This window comes from Triturus cristatus, chromosome 11, assembly GCF_964204655.1.
Source record: "Triturus cristatus chromosome 11, aTriCri1.1, whole genome shotgun sequence".
NCBI classification, from domain to species: Eukaryota; Metazoa; Chordata; class Amphibia; order Caudata; family Salamandridae; genus Triturus; species Triturus cristatus.
In genome coordinates, this window is record NC_140594.1 from 387200675 (window position 1) to 387217509 (window position 16835).

Consider the following 16835-nt stretch of genomic DNA (forward strand, 5'->3'; position numbering starts at 1 on the left):
TACGTAGATCTTGATTCAATAGAGAGTACAGTATTGCAGCACTGACCATATTCTTCAATGATACCCATTGTATCGGTTGCAGAAGGATGAAAGGCTGAGAAGCATACTGTAGGAATTTGAAACCATTCCCTACGGGTTTCCTGTGCAACATGCCTTGAAAAAGAAAACAATGGCCGCGTCATAATGCTTTTCACCTTTACTTTACACCATGTTGCACAGCAGCCCACGCCTCTGTGCAACATGTGTAAAAAACATTGACAAAGCCAACAGATCTTGCATTAGCTAAACATATCAGCTTTGCGCTGCGTAATATTCTTGTATAATTCGTACTGTGAACTGAGTTTGTCTGAACTGAAATGTTTGTGTAAGTTCAAGCTGTGGGCCTTGTAACAGGCCATGATTGAGACCTCTGGAGTTGAGGCTGAAGGCAGTGCCTATCAGTGAGTCATAAAGGTGTTCACAACACATAATCCAATCCTTTGCCTCTCTGCAGATCTGACAGAGCAATGGTCACATGAGCACCTTGTTATGCTTGGCTCTGATAGAAAGCCACTAGAGTGAATAACTGGATTTAAATCCAGTAACTCACTGCTATGATGTAGCACCAGTGGTTAAAAAAAGTTGTTACTCACTGTTGGTATGCCATAAAGGAACGCCAGGCTGCTTTGGCTGGGCTCTCTAAGAGCCTGTCACAGCAGCACTGGAAACCAGGGAGCAAAGCTCCTTGAAGGGGAAGCACAGAGTTCTGGGGGTGGGTGGCAGGAGGCCAGGATTTATTTTATTTTCTTTTTTATTTGGACCAAGAGGAGAGGCCATACAATGTATGGTTCCCCAGTACTCTTCTGAGTAGTAGTTGAAAACAGGGGCAGATGATTTTGGGGGCATACATAACATAAAATTGTAGATCGGTAAAAAGTGAATTACGGGGATGTTTTTTACATCTGCATTTTGAGTGACATTATAGACAACTTGAGCTTCACTCTCGTTGTCTGTTACCAATCTATAATTCTATATGTTATGTATGGCTTCCAGAGGAAGCCTTTATCATTTACACTGGATTATATAAATCTGGTAACTCACTGCTCTCACATAGCAATAGTTAATAACAGTACTTGTTTTATTTCATAATTGGATCAAGGAACAGATGGCATGTTATGTATGGCTCCGCCATTGTTCTTCTGCCCCTATGTAGTAATTCAAAGCAGGGGCAGATGATATATAATTTAAAATTATAGATTGGCAAAAAGTAAATAGCAGGTATCATAGACAACTTGAGCTTCGCTCTTGATTTCTATTTGATGTCACTCATAACCCCTATGTGAAAACACCTCAGTTTTTCACTGTTACTCATCTATAAATCTATATGTAATTGTGATTCTATGCTAAAGTGCGTGAAGAAGGTACACAGCTGTCAAAATATATAAAGGGCGAAGGTAAAAAGAAAACGCAGTGCTTGCAGATGAATGGATTTGTGTGTTTGGAAGTACATGCTGGAAAGAATGAAAATACGGTGTGAAGGTGAAAGAAAGGATTGGTTTGAGAAAGATGTGGGGAGAAAAATGGGTGTATGTGTCTCACAGAAAGACTGCAGAAAAAAGTGGTGTGAAGGGAAGAACAAGAGTGACTGGAACACTCTGAAGACTACTACTCATTTCACAGACGTCTAAATCACAGTCTGAGAACTGAACCATTTTCAATTGTAGTTATTCACAAAAAATCTTTGTTGGTCCTCATTTAGCTGATACTGCTGACAAGCACTGGCAAAGCCAATAGGTAAGGATTGTTTTAGATTCAAGCCCATTACTGGATGATATATCTGGTTGCAATAACAGGAAGCTCAAAGATAGGCACCAAAATACTGGTCAGGTAGTACGCTATGGAAAGCACAAGATTTTAGTTTGCAGGTTTGAAGCCACTCCCCTTACTATACCTCTTGCAACAAATTCCTAGTTACACTACTATGGCTGCGCCCCTTTTAGAAACCGCCCGCTTTTTTCAACTCATTAAAAGCCCTAAAGAACACAGTGACTAAGTTATGTGTATTTGTAAAGTACACTATCAGCTGCAAGGGTATCTTGGTGCTGAGCAGGTGTGTGTACCTAGCTTTGCATATGGTAGGTTGCTAAATTTAAAAGCCAGGTCTTTGGTTTCTTGTGGAATTCAAGACAAGAAGAGGAACGTCTGATGTGAAGTGGGAGGCCTGTCCACGCTTTAGAAGCGATGTAAGAGAATGCCCCTCCCACTGAACCGATTCTGTGTACACGTTTGACCCCTTATCGGTGGTTCCAATGGGGTGAGTGAAGACCATTCCATCTCTCCCACAAGAATGTGTCCTCCCCTGTCCGTCTGTACCCTCAGAGACCTTGTTCTCATTCCATGAGCTGTTTCTTAGTCTCAGTCTAAAATGAAACTTACAGCTCTAGCGAACAATATTGTGTTGTTTAGGTTCTGTCAGCTTGCACACTCACCATTTGCAGTACAACACTCACCAAGCTATGTTAATGTCTTGGTGGTTTGTAGAAATTGAGAGTATAACACTGCATATGTGCCCACATTTCTACTTAAAAATAATGTAATTACAATTGCTGCCAAATTGGCAGAATGTTTAAGATGTCGCTCTCTATGAACAAAGCCCTATCTGATCTTAAGAAAGTTGTTGTACGACCATAGATGAAGAATTGCATGGTGACCTGATAAATATAACAAACTATAAGTCCATTTCAGCTCAGATTTATGCTGCTAAACTGCTTGAAAAGTTAGTCATGGCACAGCTGAAACCATCTGATGGAGATAGTCAAATTCTGGGTGCCTCGCTGGCAGGATTCCACCCTCGACCGTACACCAAAAGTAGCAAGCACCATTGTCATGTGGCTGATCATACTTGATCAACTGATGGCCTTCACTGCTAACGGCCAGTCTATTGTGGGCCAAAGGTTTACTAAACTGGGCGTAGCTGATACAGTCCATAAAATAGATCCAGGTATTCTTGGGAGAAAAAGAGCAAATTAATTCCCTGTTTCCTTTTTTCAGTCTCCCTATCATAAACTCACTAATGGCGTCCTCCAGTCTCGTCCCTGTCTTCCTATTCTGTCAACATACACATTCAATTCTTAGACGGCCCCATATTACCATTTGATCAAAAATGTGACTATTATGCAGATAACCCCCTTGCACGCGAACCTCCAGAGGTGTTGTTTATTGTTTGGGCACATTTCTGATTAGTGGCTGTTGGTGAGCCCTCTCTAATCCCAGTGAATTTTATAGATAAGTGCAATTGAGATATTGTGGATCAAGGATCCGAAATCCCAGTCTGTTTTTGTTGCCCCAGTAACCAGAGCCTCATGCCTGCAGGAATACTTCGAATACAAATAATAGGCCACTGAAGGTTTTTGAAAAATGGATAGACCTAACTCTGGCCAACTTTTGATCTGTGATGACTTTTCGAAATTCCAATGGCCACTTAACCATGAAACAACTAGTATCTACACTGGGTGTCAGATTTGTTTGTGGGATTTGAGGTGTTTTCAGTCATCAGAAAAAAACTAGCTACGATTGTCTGAGAACCACAGAAACAGAGTGACATAGAAGTTCCCCTTTGAAGTCATGGTGCTAAGACAATTGATCTCTTTTTCTAAAAGTGCCCTGTAGGGATTTAGCAGACTGTCTCTTGACCGTGAGTGAAACGCTGTGCTTTCAAGCCTATTTCAGTGCATCAAAGTCCAGTGTCCCCAGGGCCCTGCAAAGAGAACATGGCTTACGATCAACACTTCCTTATAATAATGTGAATCATAAATGTGAATTTTATAGCGCTGAAAGATCGTAGAGGGGGGACAGCTATGATAACGTCTGTGTTTGAATCTCAAACCTAGTAGTTGCTACTAGGACCTTCTGGTCCATTTTGTAGATCACCTTTTTTAAACCTCTACAAATCTATAGTGGAAATAACGTCACATGTTTATGCAGTTCAAGCTGGACAATGACCTTGATTGAGAGTGATTTGATTGTATTGTGTGGATTCTAAGCTTCACACCAATAATAACCCCATAGAATAATTAATTATTTGACAGCACAGCACCTTTACCCCCAGGTGAATCAATATTCAAATAGGAATTTTGGTACTTTTAGTCAACTATAGTAACGGGAATCCTGAGACACCGGTGTTAAAAGAAAGACTGTCACTTCAGCACTGTCTTATATTGGTTGCTTCCAAATACGGAGCAAACATTTAACAAGATATTGTGCTGCAGACTCTTATTCTGCATCTAATTGCCTGTGCTTACATACAGCCCCTTGTGCAGTCAGGGTTCGCATCTTCTAGAGTAACGAACGTTCTCAATACATTCACACACGACCCCTCATATGAATTAATATCACAAGTTATGCTTATTTTGGCCTCAAAAAGGGGGACTTTTATTTCCGATTTCTGTTTTTGGTGGTGTCTGTTTTCCAATACCAGTGCAACCTAAATACTCATACGTCATTTCATTTTGACTGCTACGCACTCACTTATTCCCAATATTATATATATATATATATTTCCCCAGTACACTGAATTGCTTTATATATCCTTCGCTATTTTACCCCTTGATCCTCCGTGCATGCCACGGTGTGCTTTCCGTATTTTTACAGCTGTCATCGTCCCATACTCGCATGAACATGTTTCCCACTATTGCTTTTAGCATCATATAAATTGCATGCATGTTTGTAAAGATCTTTCTGCACTGCATCTGTTTATATACACTGTAACCTATATTTTCTGTACACAGCTCCGACATGTATTCACAAAAATATATTCACACAATCCTCCCTTGCAGAGCCGCACTGCCAGGGTTTACATAGGCAGGTTCTCTTAGGTGTTGAGTACCATATTCTGCACATTTTAGCCTCACATGCTTATTCATCTCAAGCCCAAAACAGGCAACAACTGTTCACACTTAAGATTCCTTTAGAACCCACTCATTCACTTCTCAGCTACGCTCACACAAAGAGAGCCCTTTACTTCTGACCCACACTCGAAACACTTAAGTATGCTTTGCTCAGATTTCTTTCAACTTGAGCCGCTTTGAGAAAGGGTATGCTTAAAGTGGGGGACAAATGTTTCGAATCCTATTTAAAACTGCCTTTACACCGCAATGCATTTAAATGAGGAAATGGAGCGGGTTACTCTGTGCTTTACGTGTCTAACAATTTCAGAGCTACTCACCGCACATCTAACAACTGGATCCAGAGGCCTGGGAGGACCAGCCAACTCCAGTTACTGTTGTTTCTTTCTACTAGCCCAGGCTCTCATTTATGGGGATTCGTCGTAGGGAAGCTCAGCAAGTCACCTTGCTGTGCTGCCCTCCGTCAAAGTGAAAGGGCAGGAATGCACCATATTTATCCAATAGGGTGCATTCCTGTCCTTTTCCGCTGTGCTGGCATGGTTTCGGCAGTCCAGCACTAACGCAGGTACCTTTGCACCATGGCACCCTTGCTCCATGGTGCAGGGGTGCCTTTGCTGTCAGCAGGATTGTTTAAGTGCAGGAAGAGTCACCTTCCTGCACAGGAACAATCCATTTAGGCATGTTCCTCTTTCTATGTGGGCTGCAGAATACAGCACATATAGAAAGTGGAATAAATGAGGAGAAATGCCTCACATCGGGAGGTGTAAGGTTTTGGCGCATCCCCAGATTTACATGGTACTGTAAATCGGGGAAAGCATCAACATTAATGGGTGTTGCATGGGAACACCCAGCGCAACGCCCATGGAATGCGTCCCTGCTGCAGAGTAAGGCAACGCAGCGATTTGCGCTGCTTTGCCTTACTCCATCTGTAGGAGGCCATTCAAAGCCATACAAAGTGGCTTTGCGTAGCCTCATAAATACGATGGTTCACTGACAGATTATCGATGTAAAAAAAATAGAAGAAAAAATATCGATAAAAAAATATGGAATGCAAAAAAATCGAATGCCTATACTTAAACAGTTAAGTACAAAAAAATCGAGAGAAAAAATATAAATGTTAAAAATATAGTTGTACAAAATATATATATATATATATATATATAAAAAATAAAATAATAAATATTAAATATATTAAATAATAAAACATGAATTTTTTAAAAATAAAGTGGATTTAATACACAGTTTAACAAATATAATAAATAAACATAATATATATTTTTTTAAACACATACATATTAATCAATATATATATATATATATACATATTTACTTTAAAACAATTAATAAACTATTTATTTTAATTTATTTTAAGATTTTATAATTATATAAAAATATACATATATATATCGCTATAAAAATATACATATGTATATATATATATATATACACACACAAATATATATATACATTTACCCTGGCACAGGAGGTGGATTGCCTGCGCCAGGATCGCAGACAGACTTTAAGACCTCGCGCACAAAACCAGAGACAGCCCAAAGAATTAACCGCAAACGCCGTCAGCGCAGACAATGCTACAAAAACAGATGTCAGCGCCAAGCCACAACACAAGAAATATCAAATGAAATGGAATCGCAAGTAATATGCCCTAACAATGACTCTCTCTCTATAATCAATTTAACTGACATGCATCTCACCAACAAAGAAAAACAAATTCTGTCTCTTGGCCTGTCTTACTGCCCGCCCAATGAATTTAATTATGCACAGACTCGCATCGACCTGTATAAATACACCCGTAAATTAAAATTGAGAACATTTTACTCACTCAATAAAAACAAACAACAGACAGCTCAAGAAGCTAGGCCGAGTGATAGTGTTAGTCCATCTTTGTTCACGGTCAAGGATTATGAGTTATTGAGTGATTTACATGAATTGCATAAGGAAGGGACATTGGACAATACCAGCACAACCATTTGCAGCGAGCCTAGATTGAATATGCCGGGCCTAACAGGATTCAAACCGAAATCGACTTTTAACCCAATAATGTTGCACGATAATATTGACACTTACAATGAATTAGTGACAACTGAGTTGAAGAAATTACATATTTCTACTATACAGGCGCAACGCAATAAACATAAACAAAACAACTGTTATGGCAGCCTCATGAAAAAATTGCAAGGCAACGACAGTTTGATCATCCGCCAATCAGATAAGGGAGGTAATATTGTTCTCTGGCCAAAGAAAATGTATATGAACGAGGCTTTTCAACATCTCAATGACCGCCAATGTTATAGGCGGGCAAATTGGGAAATGGTAAAAATGGCATGGAATGGTTTCAACAGCAAATTACTTTCTTGGAAGAGTGCTGGGTTGCTGAGCAACGATGAGTTCAAATTTCTTAAAGTTAACCATCCAGTTATTCCTGCCTTTTACCTAATCCCAAAAATTCACAAGAACTCTGACAATCCTCCTGGCAGGTCGATAATTTCAGCCAAAAACAGCATGATGGAGAACACTTCCCGGTACATTGATTTCTTCCTACAGGAACATGTTAAAAGGCTACCCTCATATCTGCAAGATACGGGGCATTTCCTTAGGAAGATCAAGACTGTAGCTTGGCAGGAGGATTATTTACTGGTTACCCTCGATGTCACCGCTCTCTATACCAGTATACATCACATGGATGGGAGCAGTGCGATGGAACACTTTTTACGGACTAAACCGATGTACATGTTACAACATAACAAAATGCTGCTTGACATGGTGATGACTTGTCTGAATAATAATTACTTTCTATTTCAGAATCAAATATTCCAACAGTTGAGAGGAGTAGCGATGGGGGCCTGTTTCTCCCCCAGTTACGCATGTTTACACATGGGACTGTGGGAGGAGCAGGTCCTCAGAGTGAAGTTTGGCAATGTCATGAACGACCACATTATAGCGTGGTATCGCTATATTGATGATCTTTTTCTTATTTGGAAGGGACCTGAAACAGCAGCAAGCTCCTTCATCAAAGAATTGAATGTAAACAATCTCAACTTGGAGTTTACATCACATATCAGTGGAATTTCCGTTAACTTTTTGGATGTAGAAGTGTATATTCATAATAGCCAAATACACACTAGACTGCACCGTAAATTAACGGCGGGCAACACTGTGCTGTACGCTTCCAGCCACCATCCTGATCATCTGATACGCAGCATCCCATATGGGGAGATGCTGCGTATCAGACATATTTGCAGCACCGATGAGGACTGTAGTAAAGCCCAACAAGAAAGTAAGTTAAGATTTCTGGATAGAGGGTATCAGACCAATTTGTTGGACAGTGCAATTAAAAGAGCTAATACCATTTCACTTGACAATGCATTGTGTATTAAAAATGGTTCCAATGGTCAATCCACAAAACACAATGACACCTCGGATTCTCCGAGAGTGATCACGACATATAGCCGCCAGCACAATAAACTCCGCATGATCTTGAACAAGCAATTGGGGAGTTATTCAGGGTGACATGGTCATCGGGGAGACCCTCCCCAAGGCCCCTGTGATAACTTTTCGCAGAGCACGCTCAATGAGCGACATGCTTGTCAGTAGTAACCCGGAGATCAGGTCCAACAGTTCTTGGCTGCAATCAACCAAAGGGTTTATCAAATGTGCCTCCTGTAAAGCGTGTAAATTTGGCAAAAACAAAACTACATATAGAACCCCATTTAATGATGTTCCTGTGACCATCTCCATAAAACTGACCGGTAAGATTGATTTTGCCGTCTATGTGCTGGAGTGCACATGTGGCCTGCAATATATTGGGAGTACCAAATTGCAGGTGCACAAGCGTGTACTCCAGCACATGAGAGCTATCAGTAATCAGGATGTTACTTACCCTGTGGCCCGACATTTTAAAGAGACACATAATAGTTGTCTGGATCATCTGTGCTATTACGTGGTGGATGCGGTTCCTCCACTCCGCCGGGGTGGTGACCGCGAATCCTTGCTGAGAAGACTTGAAACCAAATACATAATTGAATTTGATTCCAAAACCCCAAATGGTCTCAATTCAAGCGAGAATTTTTACACTTGGCTTTGACTGTTCTACCACATTAGCTAATCTTTTTTTTAAAAAAATATTTTTATTTGCATTTTCGTTTTTTTCTTTATCACCAAAGAAGAACAACCAAACAGACAGATCAGCACTGGTCAGCACACCCACTTCACTTCTCGGCCACTTCCCCCCCTCCCCCCTCCCCCGAGGAGCCCATTCGATAATTGTTCTGCAGAATGCACCATCATCCTTATTGTTCACATCGGCCCACGCTCTTGGGCTACTCATACTGTCCATGAACTGTGCAGGACTCCCCTCCCAGCCACCCTTCTATAGACCCCCCTCCATGCCATGATATTTCCTCCACCGGGACCACACCCTGCGAAATTTTTTGGGACAGCCCAGCGCCTTGTATGTAACCCTTTCTGCCGCCATGTAGAGGTCTAGACCCCTCCTCCATTCCTCCAATTGGGGTGGCGTGGGCGCTCCCCAGTATTTCGCCACGTCCCTCTTTGCGACCACCAGGGCCAGAACCAGGAAGATCAGCAGGGGGCGAGTGAGGTCTACATCGTTCGTCATGCCCAGTAACACCAGCTTGGGATCCTCCAGTAGTGGAACCTCTAGCACTTTACCTAGTTCCCCTAAAATCCCTCGCCAGTATCTCTTAATCTGTGGGCACATCCAGAGTATGTAAAAGAAGTCCCCCCCTTCCCTTCCACATCTCAGACAAATCGTGTCCCCTATCTTTCCCATTTTGTACAATCTTAATCTATCAAAATAGGTCCGATGCAGGATATTAAATTGTATCAGCCGCAGCCGGGACTTGATCGCCACTTCTCGTGGATGCATAAGAACTGTGTTCCAATCCACATCGTCCATCTCCCCCACTTCCGCCTCCCATGTCCCTCTGAGCGCCCCCAGAGTGTCAGGCATGTTATTCATGAGGGTCCGATACGTTAGGGACACCGCTCTCTCAATCATGTGTTCCTGCAGCAGGCGCCCCTCCAGGGGTGCATATTCCGGGAGTGAGGCCGTCTGCTGCCCTCCCGACCTCCATGCATGCTTCAGCTGAGCATATTTATAATACTGCGTGGGGAGTAAGCCAAATTCCGCCCTGAGGACCGCAAAGGACTTCAGTTCCCCCTTCACTAGCACGTCTCCTAATGTCGACACCCCTATGGTATCCCAGTGTTTGAACCCTCTCAGCTTATTCAGTTCCGGCAGCCACGCGCAGTGCCATAGAGGCGTTTGTCTAGTCAATTTCCGATCCCATCCAATCTCCCGGTTCGCCCTTTGCCATAGCGCCAGGGTGAGTCTAGTCGCCGGCAATAGCCGTCCCGTACCCTTGCCACCATAAAGGTAGTGATTGTATGAGTGTGCGCTCATGGCATACCGCTCTAGAGCATACGTTGGGTGCATGGCGGGGGCGTGGAACCAGTCGTTAATGGAGACCAGGTGTTCCGCCCAATAATAGGCCTCTACATTAGGAAGCGAGATCCCCCCGCTATATTGGTGTCGCTGCAGAGTCCTTAGAACCACCCTGGGTTGCTTGCCTAACCAAAGTAAACTACGGACCTCCGAGTCAATCTCCCGGAAGACCCTTCTGGGACCTGGATAATATTCGTTTTGGAGTGCATACAGGAACCTGGGTAAGGTTATCATCTTAAACATGGCTGCACGCCCCAGTATCGTAAGCGGCAGCCGTCGCCATCGGTGCGCGTCCTCTACAAAGTTTTTAAGAACCCTCCCAACATTCTTACTATAGGAGACGCTCTGGTCAAGCGTTAGGAACACTCCAAGGTATTGAAACCCTTCCTTCGTCTTCTGGAGCCTGTCCGGGACACACGGCCATTGCTCCCTCCCCCCTGGATCGTACAAAACCGACTTGTGCCAGTTAACCCTATAGCCCGAGTGGGCACCATACCGTTCCAACTCCGAGAAAATTATCGGAATCGTCGTGTCCGGGTGAGTAACATAGAGGAGGACATCGTCCGCGTATAGGGACATTTTTTCCTCCACCTCGTCTTGTGGTCCCTTGCGAAACCCCCTAATCCCCGGATGCTGCCGAACCATTGCCGCCAGTACCTCAACTGTCATTGTGAATAGCAGGGGGGACAAGGGGCACCCCTGCCGTGTACCCCTACAGATAGGAAAGTCCCCAGAGGTGACCCCATTTACTCTCACTCGTGCCCTGGGGTCCGTATACAGCAATCGCACCCACTGGCGGAAGACGGGTCCGAAGCCCATGCGCCCCAGGACCCCTTCCAGGAAGGGCCAATGCACCGCATCGAATGCCATCTCTGCGTCCAGGGAGAGAAACCAGTGGGGGTCCTGCCTGCCGCTCACCGCCTGTAGCCAGTTATGCGTTCTCCGCAGATTCAGTCTCGTCGCTCTGCTTGGGAGAAAGCCCGTCTGGTCCAGGTGCACCAAATCCGGGAGCACCTTCCGCAGCCGGAGGGCCAGCACCGTCGCCAGCAGTTTCACTTCAATATTGAGTTAGGATATCGGGCGATATGAGGTGCATTCCTCCGGCTGCTTCCCCTCTTTGAAGATCGGGATGATCGTGGCCAATCGCAGATCCGGGGGGAGGCTTCCCTCCTCTCGCGCCCCCTCAAATAAAGCCAGCAAGTGGCGAGCTAAGAGATCTGCCGTTTAAAAAAAAAATTCTGCCAGGAACCCGTTCGGGCCCGGGGCTTTCCCCACCCGCAGCTTGGTCAGTGCCTTTTTGACCTCATCCAGCGTGAGGGGAGCCTCCAATTCTTTGCGGTCCCCGTCCGCGAGCACTGGCAAGTCCAGATCCGCCATGTACTGCAGCGCATCATCCTGCGTGCCCAGGTCCCGTGCCGCATATCTGGGCATCAGAGCTCACCAGAGTCCCCTGCGCATCTCTCACCTGCTTTATCCACCGCGCGTCCCTCTCCTTTCTACTTAGCCACGCTAAGAGCTTACCGGACTTATCTCCGACGTCGTATAGACGATGGAGCGTTGCCATCGCCTGTTTTTTGGCTTCTCCCGTGGCAAGATCTCTATACTGCCGATGGACGGCGAGCAACCGGCGGAGTGTCTCCCGCGCCTTTCCAACGAGATATTCCCGCTCCAGCTGAAGTATGTGACGTTCCATTGTCTGCATTGCTCTCTGCCTTTCCCTATTCTCCTCTGCAATCCTATCCTGAACCCTACCCCTCATGACCGCCTTCATGGATTCCCAGAAGGTCACCGGCGACGACACCGAGCCCTCATTGTCGGCTAAGCAGACTTTGATATCCGCTCGTATGCCCCCCAGTACCTTCGAGTTCTGCAGGTCCCAGGCCGACACCCGCCAGTGTCCCTGACCCCGCAGCCGGTGTCCCAGTGTCACCAGAAGGGGGGAGTGTTCTGATAGGCCCCTTGCGTTGTACTCGGCTATAGCCCCCCTAGTCAGCATGTGTCGAGCCATGAAGATATAATCCAGTCTGGAATACACCCTGTGGGCACCAGAGAAAAATGAATAGTCTCGCCGTTCCGGGTGTAACCATCGCCATATATCAGTCAAACCTATAGCCTCTATCATGGTGGCGAGGGCAGTCGGAGGTAGGTCTCTCCCCCTGTCTCCCGACCTATCAAGCGCCTGGGTCATCACATCATTAAAGTCGCCCCCAAGCACCTGCACCGTATCTGACATATCAAGCAGTATGTCCGCCACTCCTTTCAACGTGGCCGCCTGAAGTTTAGGTGGTGCATAAGCAGACACTATTGTGTATTCTTTCCGTTTCCACACTCCCCGTACCCCCACGTAAGTCCCTAGTGAGTCCGTCCACGTCCGTGTCACCCTAAACGGATGCGTTTTCCGTACCAGGATTGACACCCCTCTCGAGCCTTGGGTAAATCCTGCATGCGCTAGGACCTTGTAGGGCCCTCGGGCTAGGAATCCACAGTTGCTCCCCATAAGGTGTGTTTCTTGCAACAACGCAAAGTCCGGGCTTAGCTTCTTAATGTATGCATTTACCAGGCCTCGTTTGATTTTACTGCCCAGCCCATTTACATTCCACGTTAGGATTGAGAACCCTTCTCTGTCTACTCCCTGCGGTCCCTGGGCGTCAGGCATTGCGGCGCCATCGGTGGTGATTGGTGTGGTGGCTCCCCGGTGGCGGCCAAGCCCCGTGTCGTGTCGTGTGTGCCTTCATTGACCTGTCTCTGTACCCCGCCCACCCAACCCGCCCCAACTGTCCCTTCCCCTCCCCCATCCCCCAACACCCCAAAACTGTGAACCCCCAACACTCCCCTGGCCCCCCCCTCCCCACCTCCCCCCGTCAGTCCCAACTTCCAAGGAACCAGGACTGCTGGCGGAGTAGGCCTGTCGCCCTCCCTAGCAATCCCCCCCGTCGTCAACCTATCTCGTGCCCTCTATATGGTCAGCACTAAAACTGTCCCAGCCCACCCGGGCCGAGAAACCAAGTACATTGACGACAAAGTAGGAAACAAACAAAGAATAAAAGGGGGGTGCAGCAACTTGTGTGCTCCATCAGGTGTAAGCTGCACTCTTCACTGTTCAGTCCATCCGCACTCAGGAGTGGGAATCCTGGGTATCTGGTCTCAGTTCTTCCGTGAGGTCCGGTGCGTCCCGCTCTAGGTCACGGATCGCTGCTTCTAGCGGGTGCATGGAATTCTGCTCCGTCCCAACCCCCCCAGATGCGCTGCCGTCCCCCTCATCATTCTCCTCAGAACTTCCGTTGCCCGCCAGACAGCTGAATCGAGATCCTGGCACCCTAGTCCCTCCGGGGTGACACGGAGTCCTGCTTTCGGCGTCTCGGCGAGCCGCCATCCGAGTATGGTGTCTTATGCAGCCGCTTCCCAGTTCTCCGCCGTGTCTGGCCCTGTGTCCGCATCGGCGCCGCTTCCTTGGGCCTCGCACCACTTCCCGACGGTCGTTCTCGGCCCTCGCTCCGGTCAGTTCTTCGGCTACTAAAAGCGGGTCGTTCCTCCAGCCATTGCCAGGCCTCCTCCGGCTGGGTGAAACACTGAGTTCCGCCATCATGTATCACCTTAAGCTTCGCCGGGAAGAGCAGCATGTAGGTAATGCGTAGATCTCTCAATTTCGCTTTGACCGCATCGAAGGCTCGCCTCTGCTTTTGCACCTCTTGGCTGTAGTCCGGAAAGATCATAATGTTCGTATTTTCCAGTCTTATCTCCCCCATATTCCGAGCCTCTCGCAGTATCAGATCTCTGTCCGCATAATTGAGGAATCTGGCGATGACGGGGCGATGGCGCGCGCCCACCGGCGGCTTCACCAGGAGCGCCCTATGGGCCCGCTCAATCACAAAACAGTTCGAAAACGGGGCCCGCGGAAAAGTGCTTTTCAGCCAATTATGGAGGTACTGCGCCATGTCCGTCCCTTCGATACCTTCTCTAAAACCTACGAATCGCAGGTTGTTGCGTCGTGCCCTGTTTTCCGCATCATCCACCTTCCAGAGCAGTTGTCTGTGTGAGGCCTGTAGTTCCGCCACATCCTTCCGGAGATGGGTGATAGTATCCTCCGCTTCGCTGATTCGGGTTTCCGCGTCTGCACCCTCTCCGACAGGTTATGAAAGTCCTGTCTCAGCAGTGTCACTTCAGAGCCCACCTCTCCGATCTTGACCTCCAGCGCCGCCCTCGACTCGTGAATGTCCGTACTTGAGGTCTGTATGGCTTCCAGCAGCATCTCCGTGTCGGAGCGTGCGACGGGGGGGCGGGGGGGCGCCCCGGTCTGCGTACAGGTGCGGGCATAGTCCTCCATGGTCCCTTGCCGGGTGGCTTTCTCCAGCGGGGCCTTTTTCCCCATCGCCAGCCGCGGTGCAGGGTCACCAGCTCCCGCCTGGAGCGTCAGGCCGTTCTCCACCCCCTGCTCCCGGAGGGGTTTGCCAGCTGTCTCCACTCCCCAGAGAACCCCGCCGCAGCATCACCGCAGCACTGGCCCCCACGTCGCGGGCGCTGCTGTCTTCCGCGCGCTTGGCAACTCTGCTGCGCCGAGGCCGAGGACTCCTCCCTGCTCCAATACCACGGACCCCGCTGCCACGGGCGGAGCCCCCCCCCGGCAGAGCTAGCCGGCCCCGTGGGGGGATATGGAATGTGGGGCCCCCCTAGCTGCAGTTGAATCCTCGAGGCAGGCGCTACTCAGCCTCACTTGCTCCCATGCTCCAGTATCCGATCGGGGCGAAGGGCCCGGGCCCCCGAGACAGCCGCCACTGGGGCCGAGATATCGCCGGGGCCCACCGGTCAGACTCCACTAGCTCTCGGGTCCGCCGCTGCCAGCCGTCCCTGACGCCGCCGTGGCCGTGCGTCTACCGCTGTGTACACCCCCGGGCAGCCTCCCCGATCAGCGGGCTTTCCATCGGCGTTGCGCTATACTCCAGCCGGGCCTCCCTGTAATGAACGCCGGTCCGGACCTCGTCCTTCCGGCGCGCGCACCCGCGCTGCGGGCAGGCGACAGGCGTCCCAGTCTCGCAGTCCAGCCTGCCTCTGCTTACCGGGGATATGCTGGAATCGTATCGGCCTCGGCTCGCCCCAAGGTGCGTCGCGGTGTCCCCGGAGGCTCTACTTCTCACTCCGTCTCGCCGCCGCGCCGCCTCCCAGCTCACGGAGAGCGGCCGCCATCTTGCCGTCCCGCGGCCTCGCTCGCTTCTCGGGCAGCGCCTCGCGGTCTCCTGGGTGCGGCACACTTCCCGCTTCTGTCCCCAGACTCTCCAAGAGCCCCGGACCTGGTGGCATGGCAGTCCCGTCTTCTCCAGACCGCCGGACCTACATGAAACGCCGGATTCAGAGCAGCTCAGGCAGAGCTAGCGCGGAGCACGTCTCACTCGGCCATGTTGCTGGCCACGCCCCCCACATTAGCTAATCTTTTAGTCACCAGCTTTTCAATGGACAAGATTGTACTATAAATCTAATCCCACTCATCTGTCCTTGACGTACTGAACCTCTTTGGTTGGGGAATAGTTCAAGCTAGGGGGCGGACAGTTTTTGATATTTTATCACACACAATGAAATATTTTTCAGTAACAAAACTTTTTTGTAATACCAGTAAATTGGTAAGGTCTGTCTTTTACATTTTCACTTTTTCTTCTTCATTTTGTTACTTTTATTTTGTAATTACACTTGATAAAACGTGTTTTAAGAGGGCATTTTAGTAGGAAATACTTGAGTAGCGGAGGCTTGTGTCACTTGACAATATAAAATTCTCCTCTCTGAGATGTAATGCAACAACCCTTCAATGGATTTGCACTTATACATCTAGGGTCTACATTGGCACAAGGAGGACAGAGCAAGGGCGATTAAGAGGTCCTACGCATTGTTTTTTCAAAGGCAAATACCCCCCTCTTTTAGAGGGAATAGCAGATCATTATTGCACTAACATGATTGTGCCTGTTGGCGTATAGCTTGTAATTGTTGATCTCACACAATCCATGCCAATCCAGTACACCTTGTTCTCGACGATTAGGTCAAGTAGGTTTTTAATATTTTAATAATACGACAATGTCCCTTTAATGTCATATGGTACATATAACATCAATGTTCTAGTCCCAGGGGGGGGCTTGATTTATAAACAATGTAACCCTAGACTTCTGTCTATGCCAAAAATGTGCACTTTTGCGAGATTTGCACATAAAATATGTTTACATTCTTTATATTAACCATTGCTAATAAGGAGTCGCTGAATATTGGCTTAAATTGTCCATATGGAATTTTCGAACATACTTGAGTACCCACTGGGGGTCCTAACCAATTGTACTGTATTGTTTAAGCTGCTATATTTGCCTTAATTTGCACGTTTGCGTAATTTACACATAATACAATATTATGTTGTAGACATCGACCGCCTTCAACAATGAGTGGTTAATACGTTACCTTTTGTCAAAACCTTATGCCATATTAATTATAGTACG